Raw genomic sequence first — 23,391 nt, 5'->3', positions numbered from 1 at the left:
ACTAGTCAGTCGTGAACATTGATGCCAATCAGCTACAGCGCGGCTGTCCGCGACAGCGATGACTGTGGCGGCGTAGATCGGGCTTTGGCCAGGGCTAGAGCTTGGCTAGGGACTTAGTATGATGCTAAAACAGTAGTAAGGGAGGAGAAGTAGGGGTCCTCACCTTGCTTTGATGGTCGAGAATGGAGGATTCGCGGAGAAGACGACGTAGCGCAACACAGGCGGCGACGGCGGCAGCTCCAGCGAACAGTGGTGCTCCGGCGATGCACGGGCATGGCAGCAGTGACTTCTAGGGCTTGGGGGCGTGGAATAGGGGTAGGGGAGGGCATGCAACTCATATTTATAGGGCTAGGGGCGGCTGGATGAGGTGGAGTCCAAACCGAATACGAATCGGATTCGAGTTCGAGTCGGTTACGATTTCCTTTTTCGCAGCTCTGTATTCTGAGGATGATATATCCATCGTCCGGACTCCAAATTGGACGTTTCTTGATTCTAAATTGTATTAATCGAAAAGATCTACAACTTTGGTAGTCATTGGAACTTCTGAAAACTCCATCTTGATTTCCAAAAGTGCTCCACAATATAAACTATTTGAACTCGGACTTCTCGATGCAGCACTGATTTCGGAGGCCATAACTCCCAGCTCCATAATCTAAAAGAGGACTTCCATATGTTCACATCGAAGCTCTCGACGAGACCTACAACTTTGGTATTGTCAAGATTTGCATTTGAGGTCGTTTTGAATTCCGAAACTTCATGAGAAGATGAGGCTGTCTAGGACTCCGCGAAAATTTACAGATTTTGTGGATCCTTTGTGTTGGGCCTTCTAGATGACTTGGCTAAGGGTTTAGACTTGAGCAAGATTGAGCCCAAAGATACTTTAGGTATATCTAAGGTTTAGAAAAGAAACTTTTGCAGAGAAATTTGAATAGCATTTGAATTTGAATTGAGCTTGAAATGAATTTAAGAGAAACGAAAAAGATGAGGTTGAACAAGAATATGAGTAGATAAGGAATTTGAATTTGGATTTGAGTAGAATTTGAGAAAGATGAGAGATTGGCTTTAAAAAAGGATTTGGATATCATTTGAATTGAACTGGAGAAGGATCAGGTATGATCAAGGATTGAATAGATGATGAATTCAAAGATTTTGAATTCCAACCATTAAGATCCTTAATTTATTCACTATTGAGTTTTGTAAAAACAATTTCAAAATCTTTTTCACTCAAAACACCAAAGAGAAAGAAAAGAGAAAGAACTCTAATGCATTTACCTGGCTCCTAACAAAACTCAGCATGCAATGCACAGAAAATAATAACCTATATTGATTGATTGATTAAGAAAATAGGTTTTAAACCTATACTACTAGTGAAGCTATTCAATATTCAATACTCTTAAAAAAATTTAAAAATTTAATAAATCTGAAAATCAAGGTGTTACAAGCTCAAATCATGGAAAGATGGGGGGTCTATCTTCTTCAAATGCTGCAAGAATGAAGTAGAAGTAAGTTAACTTTGTTGCATTTCTTCTATTGGGATTTAGCTATTTGTAAATTGAGGCTAATTGTCATCTTTTTTGTGTGGATAGATGCCCGGTAGATGCGGCTTTTTCATGTGGCCCGAGGAGTATCAGGAGTTCCTTGTGGAGTTTGTTTTCTCTCAAATGGATGGGCGATAGAGTGAAGACATCCAAGTGCTTGGTGGTACAGTCGACATGAAGATGAAAGTAAATTGTAGAGTTGAAGAAAAGACGGACAAGCTAATCAAATTGGTGCAGTTGATGGTGCCGAGCAATGTAGTCATTGTTGTTATGGTCATATTGGGTGTGATTGTGATGCTTGTTAAGTGATGTAATAGCAATGCTAGCGTAGGGGATCGGTGATGTCCTAAGAGGTGGTGAATTATGACACTTAGAACTATTTCGGATCCAAAAATAACATAAGATAAACCTATATCAATTTCTATCTAAATATGCTCTAGGTTTATTTAGTGTATCTACCCTACCGTTCAAAACGTTTGCAAGCTATCTAAGAAGGTAAATTACAAGTAAGTAATTGTAAAAACGTAAATAAGGTAGATGGAGAAAACTTGACACAAGGATTTTTTCCTATGGTATCGATGGGGAACTCCTCCAGGGTAGAAGGCACCCCTAACACCGCCCACATCTCGTCTCATCCTCACAACTCGCCCAACCAACATCATCAATATTATTGTAGTGAACAATAATTAAACCTATAGCTCGTGAGCGATGGAACACTCCACCATTCGACTTCTACCAATTACCTATGCCGCATCGCTAAGCATTTCGAATCACCTTGTACATTAGACATCAACAATATCGCCAAGGCTACAAGGATGTGGATATTCAACAACTCAAGGTAGAGGTAATGCAATCAACATAGGTTTTACCCACAAACACGACATTGACTCGCTACACATGCAAACATACATAGAGCATATTTTATCAATTTTAGACTCCACACTTCAATTCAAAGGGTGCAACATGCTTAAATGGTTGCCTTGCTGCTCTGACGGTTGCCTGATACTCCCCGCAGAACACTCACAGAACTCTAGGAGGTTGGCATCGCCTTCAACTACGATCATGCCATGCTCCGGTTCTTGTTCACTAAAGAAGAACATATGCAATGATGAGTATGAATGAAGTGCAACAATGCATTCTATAATATGTATGTGATGAAATACCATAAAATATGCTTTATAATGCATGAAAACATTTTTCCTAGCTAGAACAAGTCATAAGAAGACTAGCAAAATTGATTTCACAATTATTTGACTTGTAAAGAATTAATGTGAATTAATGAAGCCTCAACCTAATTAATTTATCTCAGAAATTTAATTAATTATTTCATAGCTGGGGATATTTTTAATAGGTAAATTAGGGTATTATGAAACTAAAAAAATTGGTTTCATAAGTTTTGGAGCTACGGAGAGTTTACTATGCATTTTACAAGTTTCAGCAAACAGTGAACTGCGCTGAAACGGTACTGTCTGAGTTGACCATTGTTACACTGCCAATAGTGGCGGTCAGGCCGTAGGGAGTGGCATTCAGACCGTGGGAAAATGCGGTCAGACCACCGGCATGTAGAGAGATTTAGGGTCTAACGGTCAGACCGCCCCAGGGGCGGTCTGACTCCTGGAACAGTGATCAGACCGCTATAAAATGCAGTCAGGCCACTGTGCTCATCCGGGGGAACTTGGTGAGCTCACCGGTGATGATTCCGGTAGCTTTTGCGTTGGAATTTTGGATCTAAAGCATCATCTTGACCTCCTCTACTGCATAGGATAACATGCATCGCCAAAAACGATCGAAACTCGGTTATTGCCTCTAATGGTCATGGAAGCTATTGTTGAGCTTGGTGAGCTCAAATCCGGTGAATCTAGCCACGCGGAAGGAATGGGAGGGGGTTTATGGTGCTCACCACGTCCTAGCAAGCCCATGGTAAAAGTGCCTAGAGGGGGGGGGGGTGAATAGGCTTTTCTGAAAATTAAAACTAAAACAGCGGATTAAATCTGCCGGATACTCCGGTGAAGGTTGGATACTCCGGTAGGTCTAGTTTGGAGTCTCCGGTTTATACAGAAAATCTAGAACAACTATGAATTAAAACGAGCAGCTAGAATCTAGAGTTGTAGCTATGTCTACTAGTTATCACAGAGCTAAAATAACAATTGATACTACTAAGATGATCACCAAAGCAATTTATATGAAGAATCACAAATTCACACGATTAAGTAAATTGCACAAATAAGAACGCGAAAGATTATCCCAGAGTTTGGCCACCGCACAAAGAAGTGCCTACGTCTCCATTGAGGAGCTCACAAAGAGCCGGGTCTTTTCCAACCCTATTCTCTTCTAGCGACCACAAAGATCAAGCTGGAATTTCCTTACTCAATTTGAAGTTGATTACAAACTTCCCGTGGCACTCCACAAAGTTTGGGTGCTCTACGGGCGACGCCTTGCCGTCTAGAAGCACGAAGCTTCAAGAGTAATGATCACAGCGAATGCTCGAGGAAGAACTCAATGCTCAAGTGGCTTAAACCCTCTCCAAACCCAAACTCATTAAATTTTACAAACTTTGCACTAGAGGTGGTTGGAGGGACTTTGAATGCTCTTAAAGTGCTCAAGGAGTCTAGAGTTCACCAGCAACAGTAAGCTTTAAATGCCATGGGGTGTGGGAGTATTTATAGCCCTCTCTCAAAAACTAGCCGTTACTGTTTTGTCAGACCTGACCGGAGTATCCAGCCCCAAATCCAAAAATGGCGTCAGAACGGTTACAGAACGTGTCAGAACTAGCCGTTACAATTCTGTTAAGTTACCGGAGTCTCCGGTCCTGACAGGGCTTTCGAAAGAACTAAGTCCGGAGACTAGCCGGACCCTCCAGCCTCTCCAGGTACTGGAGTATCCGGTGAACACCGGAGACTCCAGTCTTTTATCAAAAAGAATAAATGCTAACTGAGACACCCCTGCCGGAGTCTCCCTCGGAAACTCCGGTTAAAACTTTTTCTCCTACCGGAGTATCCGGTGAACACCAGAGACTCCAGTCTTTTTCAATAAAAATAAAGACTTAACCGAGACTCTCTGGCGGAGTCTCCCTCAGAGACTCCGGCCTCAAAACCCACCAACTACCGGAGTATCCGGTGAACACCGGAGACTCCGGTCTTGTTCAATAAAATTAAATGCTTAATCGAGACTCTCTGCCGGAGTCTACCTCGAAGACTCCGGACTAAACACTGAGTACCGGAGTATCCGGTGAACACCGAAGTATCCGGACTCAGTGAACTTTGCATAACTAACCCGGTGACCGTGGGTGAGTGTGTCTCTCAACTTGTTGGTTCTAAAGGATATCTTGAGCATTGAGACACTAATCAAGCAATCAAATGCAACCCTCTTAATAGAGCGGCTATCCTAGACTCAATTTCAAAAATAATAGAATTTAAATTCTATTGAGTACTCTTAGTTGCTTCTCCTTTCTTTTCGACGGGCGTCAAACATCATATATCTTCTCAACTAAGACTTAAACCTATTCATAACTTAGATAAACATATTAGTTCCTTAATCGTTTTGTCATCAATAAGCCAAAACCCACTTAGGGGGCCTAGATGCACTTTCAATCTCCCCCTTTTTGGTGATTGATGACAACACAATTAAAGCTTACAAAAAGATATTTGAAACAGGATTTTGAATTCTAGAAGATATGGTGAGCTCCCCCTAAATGTGTGCATTGATTTAGGCTTGAGTTATACTCAAATGCACATATTCAAGATTTAAATTCGCAAGAGCTCCCCCTATATCCTAGAATCCGTGGGATGCAATATTAAGTAAACAAGATGCATATGGCAAGATATGAATCACACTTAATTTAAGAAAGTACAACAATCATCACACTAACAAAAAAGTCTTACAAATTCAAATGGAGCACAAAGTTCATCACAAACAATAGAGTCAAAATGTCCAACAACGATTAAGGATGAAACAGAGTCCAAAGCTAGAAAATTAAGGAAACTAAGAATTGGATAACTCTCTCTCCCCCTTTGCCATCAAGCACCAAAAAGAGAGAGAACCTAATCGCTGCTGGCTTCTTCATCGTCATCGGCGTCATCATCATCATCTTCATCATCACTTCCATCAGAGTCGTTGCCAGAAGCGACGTCGGAGGAGTCATCTTGAGCTTGAGGTTGAGAGCTCTCTGTAGCTGCTTGGGCTTCATCATACCATGCCCAAGGATTTTCAAATTCAACCGGTGCACTTTCCGTTTCATCCGAAGCGATGGGTGAACAAGGTGGCTAAAGGTTTATGGAGGTGTACATCTCTTTCTGACACTTCTCCATTTTATTGAAACGAACACCTTGCTCCTTGATTTGAGTAGCATTATGAGTGCACACTCTATAATGTCATCGATATATATTTGGCAAACAAATAAATCATTATCAACATTTTTGGTGAGAAGAGTAGAGTCGGCTTTGCCTATTTCAAAGCCCTTTTTGACAAGAAAATTTCTAAGGCATTCATACTATGCTCTAGGAGCTTGCTTTAGCCCATAGAGCACCTTATAGAGTTTGTAAACATGTGCGGGATGCTTGGGATCTTCAAAGCCAGGCGGTTGCTCCACATATACCAATTCGGAGATTGGTCCATTGGGAAATGCACTCTTCACATCCATTTGATATAGCTTAAAATCATGATGAGTAGCATAGGCTAATAATATACGAATTGACTCAAGCCTAGCTACGGGAGCATAAGTCTCACCAAAATCCAAATATTCGATTTGAGTGAACCCTTGAGCAACCAATCGAGCTTTGTTCCTTGTTACTATCCCATTTTCATCTTGTTTGTTGCGGAAGACCGATTTTGTCCCAATCACATTTTGCTTTGGCCTTTCCACCAAAGACCAAACTTCATTTCTTTTGAAGTTGTTCAATTCTTCTTACATGGCCATCACCCAATCCGGATCATCAAGAGCTTCTTCTACCTTCAAAGGCTCCAAAGAGGAAATAAAAGAGTAAAATTCACAAAAATTGCAATTCTTGAACGAGTAGTTACCCCTTTTGTATATTACCAAGTATGTTGTCCACGGGGTGATCACTTTGGATGCTTTGATGAACATGTGGGTGTGGTACTTGAGATTGATGTTGAATATCTCCCACTTCATCATCCAAAAAGTTATTTGGGTCCTCATAGTCTTGATTTTGGTCTTGTGGTCGTTTGTCATCTTGATCTTGAGTTGATGTTGATGGTTCCTCTTGCATTGATAAAGATGGTTGATCTTGATCATTTTGAGTCTCTTGAACCTTTTGTTGCTCTAAAGGCTTGATTTCACCAATTGCTATTTTCTTGATTGCTTCGCTTGGTATTTCTTCGTCACCTAGCACATTAGGATCAACTTGCTCCACTTGGGAGCCATTAGATTCATCAAATGTTACGTCTCTCGCAATTTCAACACAACCGGTGGTTTTATTGAAAATACAGTAGGCGTAAGCATTTGATCCATAACCAAGCATAAAACATTCATCTACTTTTGGAGCAAATTTAGAACTTCTTGCCTTCTTGTTTAAAATAAAGCATTTGCTACCAAAAACTTTAAAGTAGGAAACGTTTGGTTTGTTACCGGTTAGAAGCTCATATGCAGTCTTGTTCAATATTTTGTGTAGATACAACCGGTTGATGGCATGGCATGCGGTGTTGATTGCTTCCGCCCAAAATTGATCCGATACCTTGTATTCATCAAGCATTGTTCTTGCGGACTCAATTAGAGTCCTATTTTTCCTCTCGACCACTCCATTTTGTTGAGGGGAGTAAGGAGCCGAGAATTCATGCTTGATTCCCTCTTCATCAAGAAACTCTTCAACTTGTATATTCTTGAACTCACTTCCGTTGTCGCTTCTCACTCTCTTGATCTTCACTTCAAACTCATTTTGGGCTCTTCTTACAAACTTCTTGAAAATAGCTTGTGTTTCGCTTTTATCATGCAAGAAGAATACCCAAGTGAAACGTGAAAAGTCATCAACAATAACTAAACCATATTTGTTACCTCCAATACTTATGTAGGCAATCGGCCCAAATAAGTCCATGTGGAGGAGTTCCAATGGTCTTGTAGTTGTCATCATATTTTTCACGGGATGAGATGCTCCAACTTGCTTTCCCGCTTGACAAGCACTACAAATTCTAGGCATATTACCTCTCCTTTTCCATTATCTCCAAAAATGATGTTTTCACATACTCTTTTCTCCAGTCATGTGATTTGTACATCCACTATCAATGACCCAACTTGATCCACCGAAGGAGTATGCCTACAAAACAAAGTTATGCCTTTATTTTAGGTACCCAAATTTGTTTGGATCCTTTAGCGTTAGTCACAAGCACTTTTGGCACCCACACATTCCTTTTAACAATTCTATCTCTTGTGCGGGGATCAACATAGAGAGCAACCACTTTACCACGGTGGTCTCTCTTGAGCATATATGAGGCATATAATGAACATTGAGGAGCATGGGCCTTTGGTTGCCTTGTTTGAGCCGTGTGATCAACTTGCTTGCCTCCTTTGACAAACTTGAGGCATTCCACTCCATTCAATAGCACACGACCATTGGGCTTGCTCGTGTATTGGTCAAATCCAAGACCTCTCTTTTGCTTGTTATCCTTGGCTTGGATGGTCTTGTAAAGTGCATCTTTTGATTTATAGGTTTTGATGCACCCGTATTTGACCAAGGTATTTAGCCTCTCATTCTCCTTTTGTAACGTTTGCAAGGATTCAACATTAATCGTACAAGCATTTATATCAAAGTTGAAACAACGAGAGCATCTATTGCTAGTAGATGCATTAGATAGTAAATTAGCTTCACTAGAGTTGGATGAGCCTTTCTTAAGGATATCAATTTGTGTTTCAAGAGTTTTATAATTTTCATCTAAATTTCTCTTGAAGCAAGAAATTGTTACTCTTAAGGTCAGCAATTGAGGAATTGGCCAAATCATAATCATTTGATAATTTCTCAACTTTTTCTTTCTCTTTAGCAAAGAGCTCCTCGAGTTCAAGGTTTCTCTCCTTTTCAAGGATGAGCAAGTCCTCTTGTCTCTCGAGGGTCTCTTCATGACTATCTATTGTATCCATTAGCTCCTTTATTTTAGCCATGACATTTTTATTCAAACCTTTAAACAAGTTATCATAATCACTATCATATTCACTATCACTATCTAAAAGCTTGGATTGAGATTTTACCTTGCGGCTTTTAGCCATGAAGCACTTTGGGGAGTCGTCATCATCATCACTCATTAAGAGTGATTTTCTTGGTGTTGGCTCATGGATGGCAATGGTGGCGACTCCTTCATCATCGGAGTCAGAGTCGGAGTTTGAATCCCACTCTTCTCCAATGTGTGCTTGGCCCAAATACTTCTTCTTGTATATCTTGTTATTGTCCTTCTTGTATAGCTTGATTTTATTGTCTTCTTTGTCCTTTCCTTTCTTCTTGTTCGGACAATCGGCTATGAAGTGACCAACTTCACCACATTCATAGCATGCCCTCCTTGATGTTCTCTTCTTGGGCATGTCTCTCTTGTATTTTGAATAGCCTCCCTTTCTCATGAACTTTTTGAATCTTTTCACAAAGAAGGCCATTTCTTCATCTTCGGAGCTTTCCTCTTCACTTGTACTTGATTCTTGAGCTTGCTTGCTTTTGCTTGCCTTGAATGCAACCTCCTTATTCTTTGAGGTTGAGCTTTGTTTTGCATGAATCTTCACTTCATTTGCTTCTTCTTCCATGAGCTCATGAGCAAGGATCCTTCCAAGCACATCGCTTGGTGTAAGCCTCTTGTAGTCCCTTCTCTCTCAGAGGAGTGTCACCAAAGTGGGGTTTCTAGCAAATACTCTAAGCAATCTCTTTACCACTTTGTGATCATCAATGTCCTCACTTTCTAACCCTCTTAGCTTGTTCACAAGTACCATCATCCGATCATACATGGTTTGAGGAGTTTCATAATCTTCCATTACAAATCTTCCTAGCTTGCCCTCAAGCAGCTCTATTTTGGATTCTCTTACACTTGTTGTCCCTTCATGAGCAACTTGAAGAGTATCCCAAATTTGCTTGGCTTCTTCAAGTCTATCCACTTTATTGAATTCCTCCGGACTCAAAGCACTAAGCAATACACTTGTGGCTTGAGCATTGCGGTGCATATTTTGTTCTTCACTTGAGGTGAGCTCTTGATCTTCCTCCGGCAACTTAAATCCTGTGCAAACAATCTTCCAAATACTAGGATGAAGAGAGATTAAATGCATTTTCATTTTGTGCCTCCAAGCGATATATTGTGTACCATCGAAAAATGGTGCACGCCCGGAAAGCACGGAGATATAGTTGCTTGAAGAATTTAAACGATCATAATTGAAGGGAATTTCACTTCCCTTTCCTTTACCATTACCGTCATCATTCTTCGATGGATCATCTTTAAAACCCCTCGGACTTCCGGATGTCGACATTATAATTTCCTCCAAGCGGTGAAGCCTTGTAGGAGGTTAGGCTCTGATACCAATTGAAAGTGCCTAGAGGGGGGGGGGTGAATAGGCTTTTCTGAAAATTAAAACTAAAATAGCGGATTAAATCTGTCGGATACTCCGGTATGGTCTGGAGTATCCGGTCTAGTCCGAAGTCTCCGGTTTATACAGGAAATCTAGAAACAACTACGAATTAAAGCGACCAGCTAGAATCTAGAGTTGTAGCTATGTCTACTAGTTATCACAGAGCTAAAACAACAATTGATACTAGTAAGATGATCACTAAAGCAATTTATATGAAGAATCACAAATTCACACGATTACATAAATTGCACAAATAAGAACGCGAAAGATTATCCCAGAGTTCGACCACCTCACAAAGAAGTGCCTACGTCTCCGTTGAGGAGCTCACAAAGAGCCGGGTCTTTTCCAACCCTATCCTCTTCTAGCGACCACAAAGATCAAGCTAGAATTTTCTTACTCAATTTGAAGTTGATTATAAACTTCACGTGGCACTCCACAAAGTTTGGGTGCTCTACGGGCGACGCCTTGCCGTCTAAAAGCACGAAGCTTCAAGAGTAATGATCACAGCGAATGCTCGAGGAAGAACTCAATGCTCAAGTGGCTTAAATCCTCTCCAAATCCAAACTCACTAAATTTGCAAACTTTGCACTAGAGGTGGTTGGAGGGACTTTGAATGCTCTTAAAGTGCTCAAGGAGTCTAGAGTTCACCAGCAACAACAAGCTTTAAATTCCATGGGGTGTGGGAGTATTTATAGCCCTCTCTCAAAAACTAGCCATTACTGTTCTGTCAGACCTGACCGGAGTATCCGGCTCCAAATCCAAAAACGGCGTTAGAACGGTCACAGAACGTGTCAGAACTAGCCGTTACAATTCTGTTAAGTTACCGGAATCTCCGGTGAACACCGGAGTCTCCGGTCCTGACAGGGCTTTCAAAAGAACTAAGTCCGGAGTATCCGGTGAACACCAACTACCGGAGTATCCGGTGAACACCGGAGACTCCGGTCTTGTTCAATAAAAATAAATGCTTAATCGAGACTCTCTGCCGGAGTCTACCTCGGAGACTCCGGACTAAACACTGAGTACCGGAGTATCCGGACTCAGTGAACTTTGCAGAAATAACCCGATGACTGTGGGTGAGTGTGTCTCTCAACTTGTTGGTTCTAAAGGATATCTTGAGCATTGAGACACTAATCAAGCAATCAAATGCAACCCTCTTAATAGGGCGGCTATCCTAGACTCAATTTCAAAAATAAAAGAATTTAAATCCTATTGAGTACTCTTAGTTGCTTCTCCTTTCTTTTCGACGGGCGTCAAACGTCATATGTCTTCTCAACTAAGACTTAAACCTGTTCATAACTTAGATAAACATATTAGTTCCTTAATCGTTTTATCATCAATAAGCCAAAACCCACTTAGGGGGCCTAGATGCACTTTCACATGGTCCGTTCATGGAGGTTGGGGAATGGCCGGAGCTCAAAATCACCGTCGGGCAGGTGGTGGACGGCTTGAGGAGGAAGAAGACGTTGCCGAGGAGTTCAGGATCGACGAAGAAAACCACCTCTGGTGGGGGACCTCACCGGAGACCTCCTCCTAGGCCTCCCTCCTTGCTCCTCCTCTCCACCAACTCTCTTCGTCGGTTGGGGGAAAAATGAGGGAGAGGGTGTGCACGTGTGGGAGAGAGAGCAAAAGAAAGTGATTGATCTACTTAACTCGAGCCTCTGTGTGCTGGTGGTCAGGCCGCGACTGGCTTCGGTTGGACCGTGGGAAATCCATGTGGCAGCCCACGTGGCAGCATACCTAGCGCTCAGACCGTGGGGGACCCCGATCAGACCGCGAGGGAGTTCTTTTGCTCAAATTTTTCTAAGCCTCCCCTCATCAACCTCCTTCTATTCTTTTTCTTCTCTAAGGTATTTAGGGATTCTCCAAAGCACTCTAAGCCATCTCAAAGGTATTTGAAACATGTTTAACTAGTCTTTGATAGGCAAACACGTGTAAGCACATGCGATAACAATTACGCATGCCTAATTACAAAATTAGCATTTTTGGGACGTGACAAGTGGTATGGTGGTTAACTTGCAGGCATCACCAGAACCTTTTCTTGGTGACACGTGTCTTGAAAATTTTTAAGTGTTGCACCGGATGGTCCGATGTTACCCTGTACGGGCACCTGAGCTTTTTTAGAAAAAGCAATATTTCCACATGAAATTGAAGTTGAACCCACTGGATTATCCGGTGATGGAAAAATGAGAGCACCGAAGTATTTCTTGCAGAGAAGAATTTTTGGTTCCAAAAGAAGCTACACTCACCGGATGGTCCGGTGAAGGAAAAGAGGAGTCATCAGACTAATTTTTGCAAAGAGGATTGCAATAGGTAGTCTGGCTTGGTTCTTCTGATCGGATAATCTAGTGATGAACTAAATCACACAAGATGAATCCACCAGATCATTTTTCAGCAGTGACGACTAATGACAGCTGGCACAGTGGGACTCTGAAGTTTGCACTCACTGGATTGTCTGGTGATTGTAAGGAGATACTCACCGGATCATTCGGTGTTAACAGAAAAAAGTGGGTTGTTAGGAAATGACTAAATTTGGATCTCTAGCCTATAAATACCCCCCTCACTTGGTTTCAGTTGGCTCTTTTGTGATCCCAAAAGAGCTCATACATTGTGCGTGTCATCAAGAAGCAAGAGAGTGCACTTGATTGATTTCCAAAGCTCTTAATTTAAGGTTAATGACATCTTTAGTTCTTGGAGAGTAGCAAGTGTGCATCTAGCTGTAGTCTAGGGTTGATCTTAGTCGAGTGAAGCTATTGACTTGTTACTCTTGGTGTTTGGCAATACCTTGCCAATCTTTGGTGATTGGAGATGTCTCAGTGAGCTCTTGGAGTTCTTGTAGGAGCCCTGGGAAGAGCTATGTGTTTGATTTGATGCCCGCAAATCCGAAGATGAAGAAGTGACAATCATGAGTTAGCACTTAAGACTTCGTGACTTAAGGGGGAGCGATATCCTTTGTAGATGCTTTAACGAGGATTAGGGGAGAGTGCCAACTTCTCGATACCTCGGAAAAAAATCGGTGTTCTCTTGTCCATCTACTTTCTCGTATTTACATTTGAGCATTTTACTTACTTGAAAGCTTTACTTTCCACATTTACTTTGTGTTTTAGCTTGCTGCATCCATCTAGTTTGATCGTGTAGTCGTATTTCAATTCATCTATACTAAGGTTGCTACTTGTTCTAGAATTTGGTAGGAGTAATTTTTTTAATAACCCAATTCACCCCCTCTTAGGCCATTTGATCCTTTTAGTTGTCTTCCTCCTACTAATTGATGAATAAGTATGTTTATCAATCAACATTGTGACATGCAAACACAAAAGACAGTAAATAACAATCAAGTCAATACCCTAATTGTAAAGTAAAAATAATACATAATTTACCAACACATTGAAACAAATGTCAATGTTAGCTATCAAGTCAATACCATAATAGTCTTCAAATATGTCTGCTTGTGTCCAACAATGTGCCAAGGGTAGCCTTCTCCTTTGCATAACCCTCTATCTTTTTCTGTCAGTTTTCTTAATGCCCATCTCAAATTCCTCATTTATAGCAAATTGTCTCATAGCTAACCTAAATTCCTTCATGCAGGGGTATATGGTGCCAAGATCCATGGAGGGTTTATCCTTGTCATACACTATCACCCTCTCCTCTGGAATACCATCATCGACGGGAATGGCTGCACGTTCAAGATCATCCACAACAGGGCCTCTAGCAGAACCCTTTGTACCCCTAGCTTGTCTAGCCTGGTTTTCCCTCTCATCCTCATCTTGCAGGCCGATCAACACATACAATTGTTCATCACTAATGATCTCTATCCTTCCTCATCATGTGTTTCTTGGATCTGCATGCTCTCCCAATTAATGGTCTGAACCAGTGGTTGGCCTAAATTTGTGCCAGCCGCAAGCAATGGTGGCACATCACTACCAGACTTAAGCAATAAAGCAGCATATATACCATGCTCAAGCAAATGGGTGCATTTGTAACAGATTGTACAACTGCTAAACTAAGCTCTCACTCTAGAACAAGCCTAATCGAAATATTGGAGGAAAAAAAGCCAAATAAATTGAGTTAGGGTGCCACGGCCACCGTTCGGTTCAAGTTACATTGAGTACAAAATCAACACGTTACTACAGGAAAGTAGAGACACAATACCCTCCAAGAACGTCATCCGGATTAGGATTCATAGCACGACGCCTCAATGCTCCCTGCAAGCAGCAGAGCCTAGGGTTAGGTTCATGCATAAAAGAAAAGAGGGGATTTCTCAAAACAAACGAGGCAAATGGAATATAGAGATGGAAGCCAAATTGGATCGACCTTCTAACCTGTGCGTGTCGGGCTCAGAGGAAGAGCGGCGGTGCGCTGTCGGCTCCTTCGTCGCCGAGGTCGGGCACAAAACAGTAGCCCAGAGCGACAGAAGAGTTGCAGTCTAGGGATTCGGTTCGGTCCAGCCACTTCAATCTGACAGAGGGGAGGGGCATTTCGGTCACACATATGCCTAAAGAGGGGAAGAGATTTATAAGTGCGCAGAAATTCTTGAAATGACAAACGAGCAAGGAGCCCTTAGTTCAAAATGGCATTTAAACGTTTACCATCTTGGGGATGGCAATCTGGCGAAACCAACTCTCGAGGGTGGCGAAATTCCAAATTCCTCTCGGCGCCGCCCCATCCGCCCGCCAAGCCTCTCTTTCTTTCACCGCCCCTCCCCTCCCATGAGCAACGACCGCCTCCTCACCTCCTCCGCGCGCCGGCGACGCCTCCCGCATCGCGTTCGCTTCCCACAGTCAGACGCGGGGATGCGGCGCGCGTCCGTGGCCTGCTCCTCCACCAGCGGCGGGGAGGGGGGCATTACGTGCAAGGACGCCGGCGTGGACATCGACGCCGGCACCGAGCTCGTGCGCCGCATCGCCAGGATGGCACCAGGGATTGGCGGCTTCTGCGGCCTCTTCCCCTAGGGTAACGCAATTCCACCTCCCCTTCTTTGCTCACTTTTCCTTTTTCATTACGCTGGATTATTTTGGGTGCTTCTTCCAAGTTGGTAGCAAGAAGCAGCTTTCTTTAAGGTTCTTATTGCAACATGTGCCACAATTAGCAACTCACGCCATCACGCGTGGGTAGTAAGCACTGCGTTGTTTGCTATGCTTGGATGCAAGAATGGTTGTGGAGAAGTCCTTTTAGTGTAACTGACTGTTAAAAACGGAGCGCTGTAGCTGGTGGAAAGGAGCAATTTTTAAGGTTCTTGTTTGCTCGAGATATGTCAGTGTGACAAGTGTAGGAAGTGAGCATTGCTGAGTTATGACTGCTGCGATCATCTGTTGGCTTTGTGGGAGAAGTCTGCACCATGTGGTTGACTAGTTTTTCATGCTACAACTCACATGGATTGGATGCAGAAGTATCAGAAGTATAATGCCATCTTGTGTTCCGTTCTTGCTTTGCTTGTGATTAAATTTATGCTTTCCTATTACTTGGATTGAACAGGGGATGACTACCTTGTTGCTGGCACTGATGGTGTGGGACAAAGCTGAAGCTTGCGTTTGAAACTGGTATTCATGATACCATTGGCATTGACCTGGTATGTGCTTACTTGTACGTGCACTGTTTTCCTTATCCTATAAAGTGATTGAATGGTTTTAGGTCATTGCGGCAGGTGGCTATGAGCGTCAATGACATTGTAACTTCAGGTGCAAAACCATTGTTCTTCCTAGACTACTTCGCCACGAGCAAGCTTGATGTTGATCTTGCAGAGAAGGTACTGTCATCGCCCCCCCCCCCCCTCCTCTCACTTAACTCAATAATTGTTACTCTGCTCATGCTTATTTTGTTGGTCTTCTGGTCATGGACATTCTGACTTTGCCTTTAACTTCCTTTTTAATTATGTAGGTTATCAAGGGGATTGTGGATGCGTGCCAACAATCAAATTGTGTTCTCTTAGGAGGAGAGGTAAGATTTTCTGAATTTTTCACAATTTAGGAATTTAACTTGGTAAAGCTAACCTTGTAAGTCACAATAGCTGGATATGAATGGGTCAGATGTCTAGCAGTGTGATACTAGCTATCATTGTTCCATATCTCTGTTTACTTTTTGATTATTTATCTTGTTTATTTGGGATGACTCTTTCTAAGAACTGCAAATTTTGATACTTACGCCTGCCACCTGAATCGTTACACATGTTGGTGTCAGGAGCAAGCTTAATTTCACATCATTAACATAGTCTTCTGTTGTCTTAAGATTTATAACAGCATAGTTTGTAGTAGTTGTCAGAACACTGAAGTGGAAACATCAGTATAACAAAATATTTTGACTGTTTGGATATTTATTTTCTTGACTCCGGAAAAATTCAAACTGAAGTGCCAGCAATACTTCCACTTGGTTATCTATCTCATCTAGCTTTGGTATTCAAACACCCGAAGCATTAGATATGGGTCATAACCTGCCTGAATGTAAGCATCATTACTGTTGCCAAAACAACTGAACTGATTATTGAACAATTGATCATTACAGACAGCAGAAATGCCTGATTCTATGCGGAGGGCGAATATGATCTAAGTCGTTTTGCTGTGGGTGCTGTGAAGAAGGATAACGTCATTGATGGTAAAAACATCTTCGAGGGAGATATCCTTATAGGTCTTCCTTCCAGTGGGGTTCATTCTAATGGGTTCTCTCTTGCTAGAAGGTATTGCAGTTATCATGCTCCAGTTCTTTGAAATCCTTATATATTATTTGCATTACAAATTATTTTCTTTTGATATCTATTCTTTCTTCTCATGAATTACATCTGGTTATTGATAGCTGAAAAATTCTTAATTTTTTAAGAGTATTGGACAAAAGCGGACTTTCCTTGAGTGACCAACTCCCAAGAAATGATGGCATAACAACTACTGTTGGTGAAGCTCTTACGGCGCCTACTGTCATCTATGTTAAGCAGGTCGGTTTTACTTATGTGTATCTACATCGCATATTTCCTACTGATTTTTACCAAACTTTTAACCAATCATTTGAAACAAAAAAAAGGGCTTGAGATTATTAGCAAGGGTGGTGTAAAAGGACTAGCTCATATTACTGGTGGTGGCTTTACTGAAAATATCCCAAGAGTATTTCCTTCTGGACTTGGGGCGAAAATTTTTACTGGATCATGGGAAGTGCCACCTGTATTCAAGTGGCTTCAACAGGTAAGAGCCAATAATCTGTGAGCATGTTCTATGATTTTTCACCCTTTGCACGCACTGGATTCTCTGCTCCTGGCGCCAGCACTCTTGACCATTTGCCATTTTCACTTTTGTAGGTTGGTAACATTGATGATGCAGAGATGCGGCGAATATTCAATATGGGCACCGGAATGGTTCTTGTAGGAAGCAAAGCGGCGGCAGACAGGATTCTCGAAGACAGCCATGGATCAAGTCCTGCTTATCACATTGGAGAGGTGATCCAGGGTGAGGGGGTTCACTACATATGACCTTTTAAGCCTTCATAGGTTATGGACCCCTTCTAGACAGTTTAGGCTTATGCTTAAGTCAACTTAAGCTTAACTGTCCACAGGAGTTCCTGTTTGACAAAACCCTGAGAAGCTCGTGTCTTGTTCTAAAATTTTTGAAGTTTGAGCTTATAGTTGTGTAGAATGATGAAAAGTCTGTATTACCCTTATACTTGTTTTGTTTTTACGCAGAGCGCTATCACGAATGAACACTTGATGTACTTATCACACATGAACTCATATCATTCTATTGATGTCTAGAGTTCTAGACAAATCTCAGATAGATCACAAACACAAACTTACATGTTAATGTTGTCTACACAAACAGATGTGCGCATCTTCTTTTACAACACCACAAAAAACTTACCGGTAGAGCACACGGTTTTAACAGATTTCAGTGCAAAGATGAACATATCTGATCACACATTGTACATGACCAGATCACAAGAACAGAACAGAAATACGTATAGCAGATTCATATGTCCAAAAATGCAGAGGGACGACTAAATGAATCAATTTCCAGAGTCTGTACAGATTATTTTCTCCATCCTGTTTAACAGGAGCTCTTTCCCCACTTGGCCACTTGCATCATAAGCACATGAGCATGAACAGAAATTTTGATGCTGCAGAAGTTCTTTGCTGCAAAGTAAAGTTCATGATACATGTAGATGAACTTCAACAAGCCCATATGAAAATCAAAAGAAACAAGAGGAAGCATTGTACATAGACTAGAACAAGAACTGAACACGAATTTGAGTGCTTCCTCCAACTGACTCACGCGTCCTTGGGAAAATCACAGAAAGTTCATGGGACTATGAGCAACATGATCATGACTAAAACTTTCTCTGCACATGAGCATGAACAAGAACCTCGTGGATCCTCTCGCCTTCTCAATGTGTCACCAGGTCCTTGTCGAACTCGAACTCTGGGCCGCCTCTACCCCTGTTCATGGGGTAAGTTATGGATGCCAACTTAATCGTAAATCAGATTTGGGTGCCTTGATGTCTTCAAATAAAAAGTTATTAAGTACAAAGTTGTAGATATCATTGAGAATTATAATTTTCATATAAATTTGTTTACATCCGATTATGTATAAAAAAATTATGCATTTTGGAAGATGAGCTGCAAATTTGAAACTATAACTATTAATTGTTAAAATGTTATACCTGACAGTTTGTGCTTGGAACCTTCCGGATAAGTCTCTATCGCTGGTGATTCCAGACATATCTCTTTTCACAAACAGTTTGGAGACATTTTATCTTAGATAGTTTCAAAGAATTTGTTGATAAGATGCCTCATATGAGTGTTTGTGTCGTAATGTTTAAAGGGCTAACATTCAACTCAAGGAGAAGAAGAATAATGAGGACTCCTCGCTAACTTGACTCAACCAAATCTGGTTGCTTGGGTTGTGGCTTTTCCAAGAGTTGCTTCTGGTTAATGGCCCCGGAGAAGCTACTTTTCCATAAGGTGCTTATGTAAAAGCAGTGTCTGTTTGCCAACCTTACTTTTAGATGGCTTGGCCGATGGCTTTTGAGCTGAATGAAGTGTGCAATGTCTGTAATGCCCCTGGCTGTTCTGAGTCTTATTAATATTTGGGAAGAAAAATATAGAAGGTGTATGCACATGTAATTAGGTTTTATTGGGAATATAAATACTTGATCACTCATACAGTTTAATTTTTGACAATATGCGTTAGTCCCAAAATAGATTTGTGACCATTCCATTGATTAGAAAAATACAAAAGGATGAAAAGGAACATAACATCGAGCATATTCTCTCATGTTCATCGAAGAATTAGCAATACTATCATGAAAGACATTCATATCGCTCTCTTCATGTCCTAGTGTAATAGGTTGAGACGACGATGCTTGAGCAACATTTGGCATGTAGCCTTCATCTTGATCACATCTCTCAAAGCACTATCTTGTGTAAAGTTGTGAAGAGCCATGCGCACTATGATAATCCTTGATTGCTTGCTCATTGGATAACTTGGCAAGTTCAATAGTATTCTCCACTTCATCTTCAAAACACCGAATGATATCTCTATGACATTGCGATGTTATGAATACAAATGGCTAAACACTTCTTTTTTACCTCTTGGACCCGCGCCCTGTCAAAACTCAGATAATTGGTACTTCTCTTTGTATGGAGATAGAAAACCCTTCCAATTAAGATAGTTTGAATCAGCAAAATAATACTTGCCTAAGCATAAAATATGAAGCGTTAGAAATAGAGATACTGTTAGAAATACTTTCATTAACATGAAACACATTCAATCAATGAGTATGCATTCAATCAGCGCACCCATGAGTCCAGGAAACAATTATAGAATTACTATGTTTCCTATACATGAAAGGCAGATAATCTGTGCATGCATAACTATCGATAATACCTCATGCATTACAGTGCATAAGAACAACTAAAAGACTGGCAAGACTTTAGAAAGAATAATCTATAAATCTAATAAATGTACATAAAACACTAGCATATTATGCGAGAAATGTTATTGGTTGTACAGTTAGAACCTGAGAATCACTAATTCACCTCTATCTCATCATACATCTAGTAACTGAATTGGAGAACTGCTACATAATCACATTTCAGCTTACCATCGATGTAAACCAAGTTAAAGACATCACCATATCAATCACAAAAAAACTGAGCATTAATATGACGGTTTTCACAGAGTTGGTTGCACTTCATTATCTATTACAGCAAAAATATGTCATAATGCATCTCAATGTGATGAGAACGACCAGTTAGACACACGGCTGGCCCTTCTCTGGAGGGTGGCCGAAAGGATGAGCATGCGTGACGTCGTGGAGGAGTTCACCATGTTGTGCATTCGGCCCCTTCAAACGGGCTGGAACTGCGTCTTTGAGCAAGGTGCGAAAGAGTGGCCGAAGGTGTACTCCGGCCCACCCGTCAGTGCTGGTGAGTTCCCCTTGTAGTTTAGTTTTTGATTTGCCGATGTGAGCCATTTTTTTCTTCCAGAGAGCCGATTCCCGCTGGAGCATGTGGCGGAGATTGCGAAGGTGATCCTGGGCCCCCCTACTCTCGCAGAGCGGGAGTGACGGGTGGCCCTAGCGCGGAGCTAAGAGCGGTAGAATCGTGTCTGCTTTTATCTCGGAGTGGGGTCTCCGGCATGGCGAGATCCTCCAGAGCCCAAGGCCGCTGGAAAACGAGCACGTGAAGCCCCCCAATCCGTGTAAGGACACTCCGGGCCCGACGGCCTTCTGCCTCCGGAGGCTCGCATACTGGTTCAACGGTCGAGTCGTCGGAGGTGCCCCTGGTTCACTAGAAGCGCCTGAGGCGGGTTGGGAGCGTAAGCGAGTAGTCCGGAAGCGAGGGCCAATTTGGCGGTGATGACCGGGGGAAGGGCCGGGCCTCCCCAGACATTGCGGGTCATGGCCAGAGCCAACGGAGAGGCGTGGCCTCCGTGAACTATGATTTTGGTATCGTTGGTTCAGACGTCGAGGACATTACGGGTCCTCCTGTAAAAGGTTCGGAGGAACTAGGTGGGGATTGGTTTGCTTCGTTAGACATATCCTGTTTTGGTCATGCACCGGGATCTTGATTTGTGTTTCCTGATTTTTTTTGTAGCGACCCTTGAGGTGGATGCGTCCTTGACTCCACCCCGAGGCCCCGGAGGCCCAGCAGGGATCGGGGACTCCTCCAGAGGGGTCTCCGAAGGCCGTCCCGGGGAACGTGGCTTTGTTTCTGCGGAGCCCCGAGCCAGCTGGTGACCTGCCCTTGGTGGCTTAGTTCTGGAGACACCGTGCCCTCCTTTGAGGGTCCCTTTGGAGCGGTCAAGTGGAGCCCTGGCCTTGGGGTCTTGAGCCCGGACGACTTCGTGCTGCGCCCGAATGCGTCAAGGGCCTTCGCTACGGCCTCCTTCTTCTCTGGAGTGGAGAGGTCAAGTGATCGTTGGCCCAACGTCTTTTGGAGGAACTGGAGGCGCGGTTGGTAGCGGTGCCCCTTCAGGTCAGTACTATTGGTTACGATTTGCCAGGTCCGGTGTTGGGTTCTAAGTAGCTCATTCTGTTCTTTTCCTTCTTCTGCTGTGCCTTGTAGCAATAATTTTGATGAGGGCACTGAGAGGTGAGGGGGGGGGGGCGCCAGGCCTTTGCCGCGGCCTGTGATGAGGTTGAGGGCCTTTGCCATGCCTTGGAAGAGGCCCGAAAGCGGGCGGAGTCTGAGGAGGGTCGTCTTCAGGAGGAGATGGCGCTTCGCGAGCGTGCGAGGGCTGAGGCGCGGAAGGCTGCCGAATACCTCCGTGAGGCGAGGGAGTTTGCCGATGCGGCCAACACAGCCCGTGTGTCCACCGAAAGCGACGTTGACACCCTTCGGGTGGCAGTGGGTAATATGCAGCGAGAGCTGTTGGAGGCTCGAGCATTGGAGAGGGCACTGCGTTCGGAGTGCCAGCAGTTAACGATACTTGCATCAGAGGTGGCCCGGATTACCTCTGATGCTTTGAGCAACCTTGGGGCTCGGTGCCCGCCACTGCCCTCTGACTCAGAGGCGTCAGTTATGCTGCTCTTCTGGCTTCGATCTGCTGCAAAGGTCATGGTTAGAGCCGCGGAGGTCTATGCGAGGTCCAGTGCCCATGTGGCCGCTGCGCTTCAACTGACTCTGCTGCACCAAGCAGGGATTGGTCCCCTCGAAGCACTGGAGTAGCAGGTGTTGGACTCTGTTGTTGAGGGCTTTTGGCCAGAGGCACCTCCGGTGGAGATTCATGCACCCCTAGAGAGCTTCCGCCGTGGTGTATGGGCGAAGCATGGCCGGAGCGTGACGTTGCGCTACATGGCCGGTCAGGGGACTCTGGGTGCCTCGGGGGGCCTTTGCCTGGGTTCTTCGTTGGGCGGGCGGTCCTTCACCTGGAGTCTACGGGCGCTTCGCGGCCCTCTGGAGGTTCTTCGTCTGGCATTGTTGCCCCGCCGGAGCCGTGCGTGGATGCCCCAGAGGTGTAGCTCTGCCGCGGGCTGTCTTTTGTTTTCTTTCCTTTCCCGAGGGGGGCCACATTTTAGCATGTTGACTACCCCCCTCTGCTTCGTGTATATAATCTTTTCCTTATTTTATGGAACCACGCCTTTCTTCCTATAGTTTGCCTGTGTTTTTTCTGGAATGTTTGTGCCTTTGAGTTTAATTGGAGTCCGATCTGTGTGTATAGGTATGGCAGCTCGAGGACGGAGGAGGCCTCTTCCGTATCTTGGATAGTGCCTCTGGGGAGGGATTGAGTGCTTCAGGAGCATCAAGGGCTACTCCATCCATTCGATGGTGGAGTCATTTCGTTATGCCCCATGATTCCGAGGGGCGTATTGATCCGCAGGTGGCCAACGATGTCTTGGTCAAGGTCGAGCCAAGGATCCCCTTGTTTCTGCTCCGGATGTATATTTTGTTGCAAGGGATGACTGGTGTGCAGCCCAAACAGCCCGGGAGGTTGCCGGCTCACGCTTCCTACAACGCTTTGTCCTTCCCCGGGGTTCTGACGGAAGAGTGCCTTTGGAAATTCTTGAGTCTATCCTGGACGAGGTGAAGGTGGAGGAGGTACAGGCCGCGGAGGCCTCACCGGAGGGGCAGGAGGAGGAAGAGCTAAACTTCTCGGCTTTTGACTCGTATCATTTCCAGGTGGATCCTTCATCTTCCCGAGGCCAAGTCTCCGTTTTGGGCAGTAGCTCTTTTCACGGAGGGGGCTCGCATCGGCCTCCTATGCGTAGTTATCGAGGACGACTCTCTAGGTCCCGTGGTGTTCCCGGGAGGCATGGCGGTCGGGCACCCTCATCTTCCCGTAGTGCTATAGGAGGCGTAGCAGGCTAGCAACTTTGTTGGGCATAGATTTGATGTACAGC

The 23,391-nt window shown here is 43.5% G+C and overlaps 1 pseudogene; it reads left to right on the top strand.

Annotated features, from left to right (window-relative positions):
- Positions 1–14,349: 14,349 nt before the first annotated feature.
- LOC133929698 (phosphoribosylformylglycinamidine cyclo-ligase, chloroplastic/mitochondrial-like) lies at positions 14,350–17,772 on the top strand (annotated as a pseudogene).
- Positions 17,773–23,391: the final 5,619 nt, after the last annotated feature.

This window comes from Phragmites australis, chromosome 9 (genome assembly GCF_958298935.1).
Source record: "Phragmites australis chromosome 9, lpPhrAust1.1, whole genome shotgun sequence".
In the NCBI taxonomy this organism is placed as follows: Eukaryota; Viridiplantae; Streptophyta; class Magnoliopsida; order Poales; family Poaceae; genus Phragmites; species Phragmites australis.
This window is presented reverse-complemented; position numbering and strand designations above follow the sequence as displayed.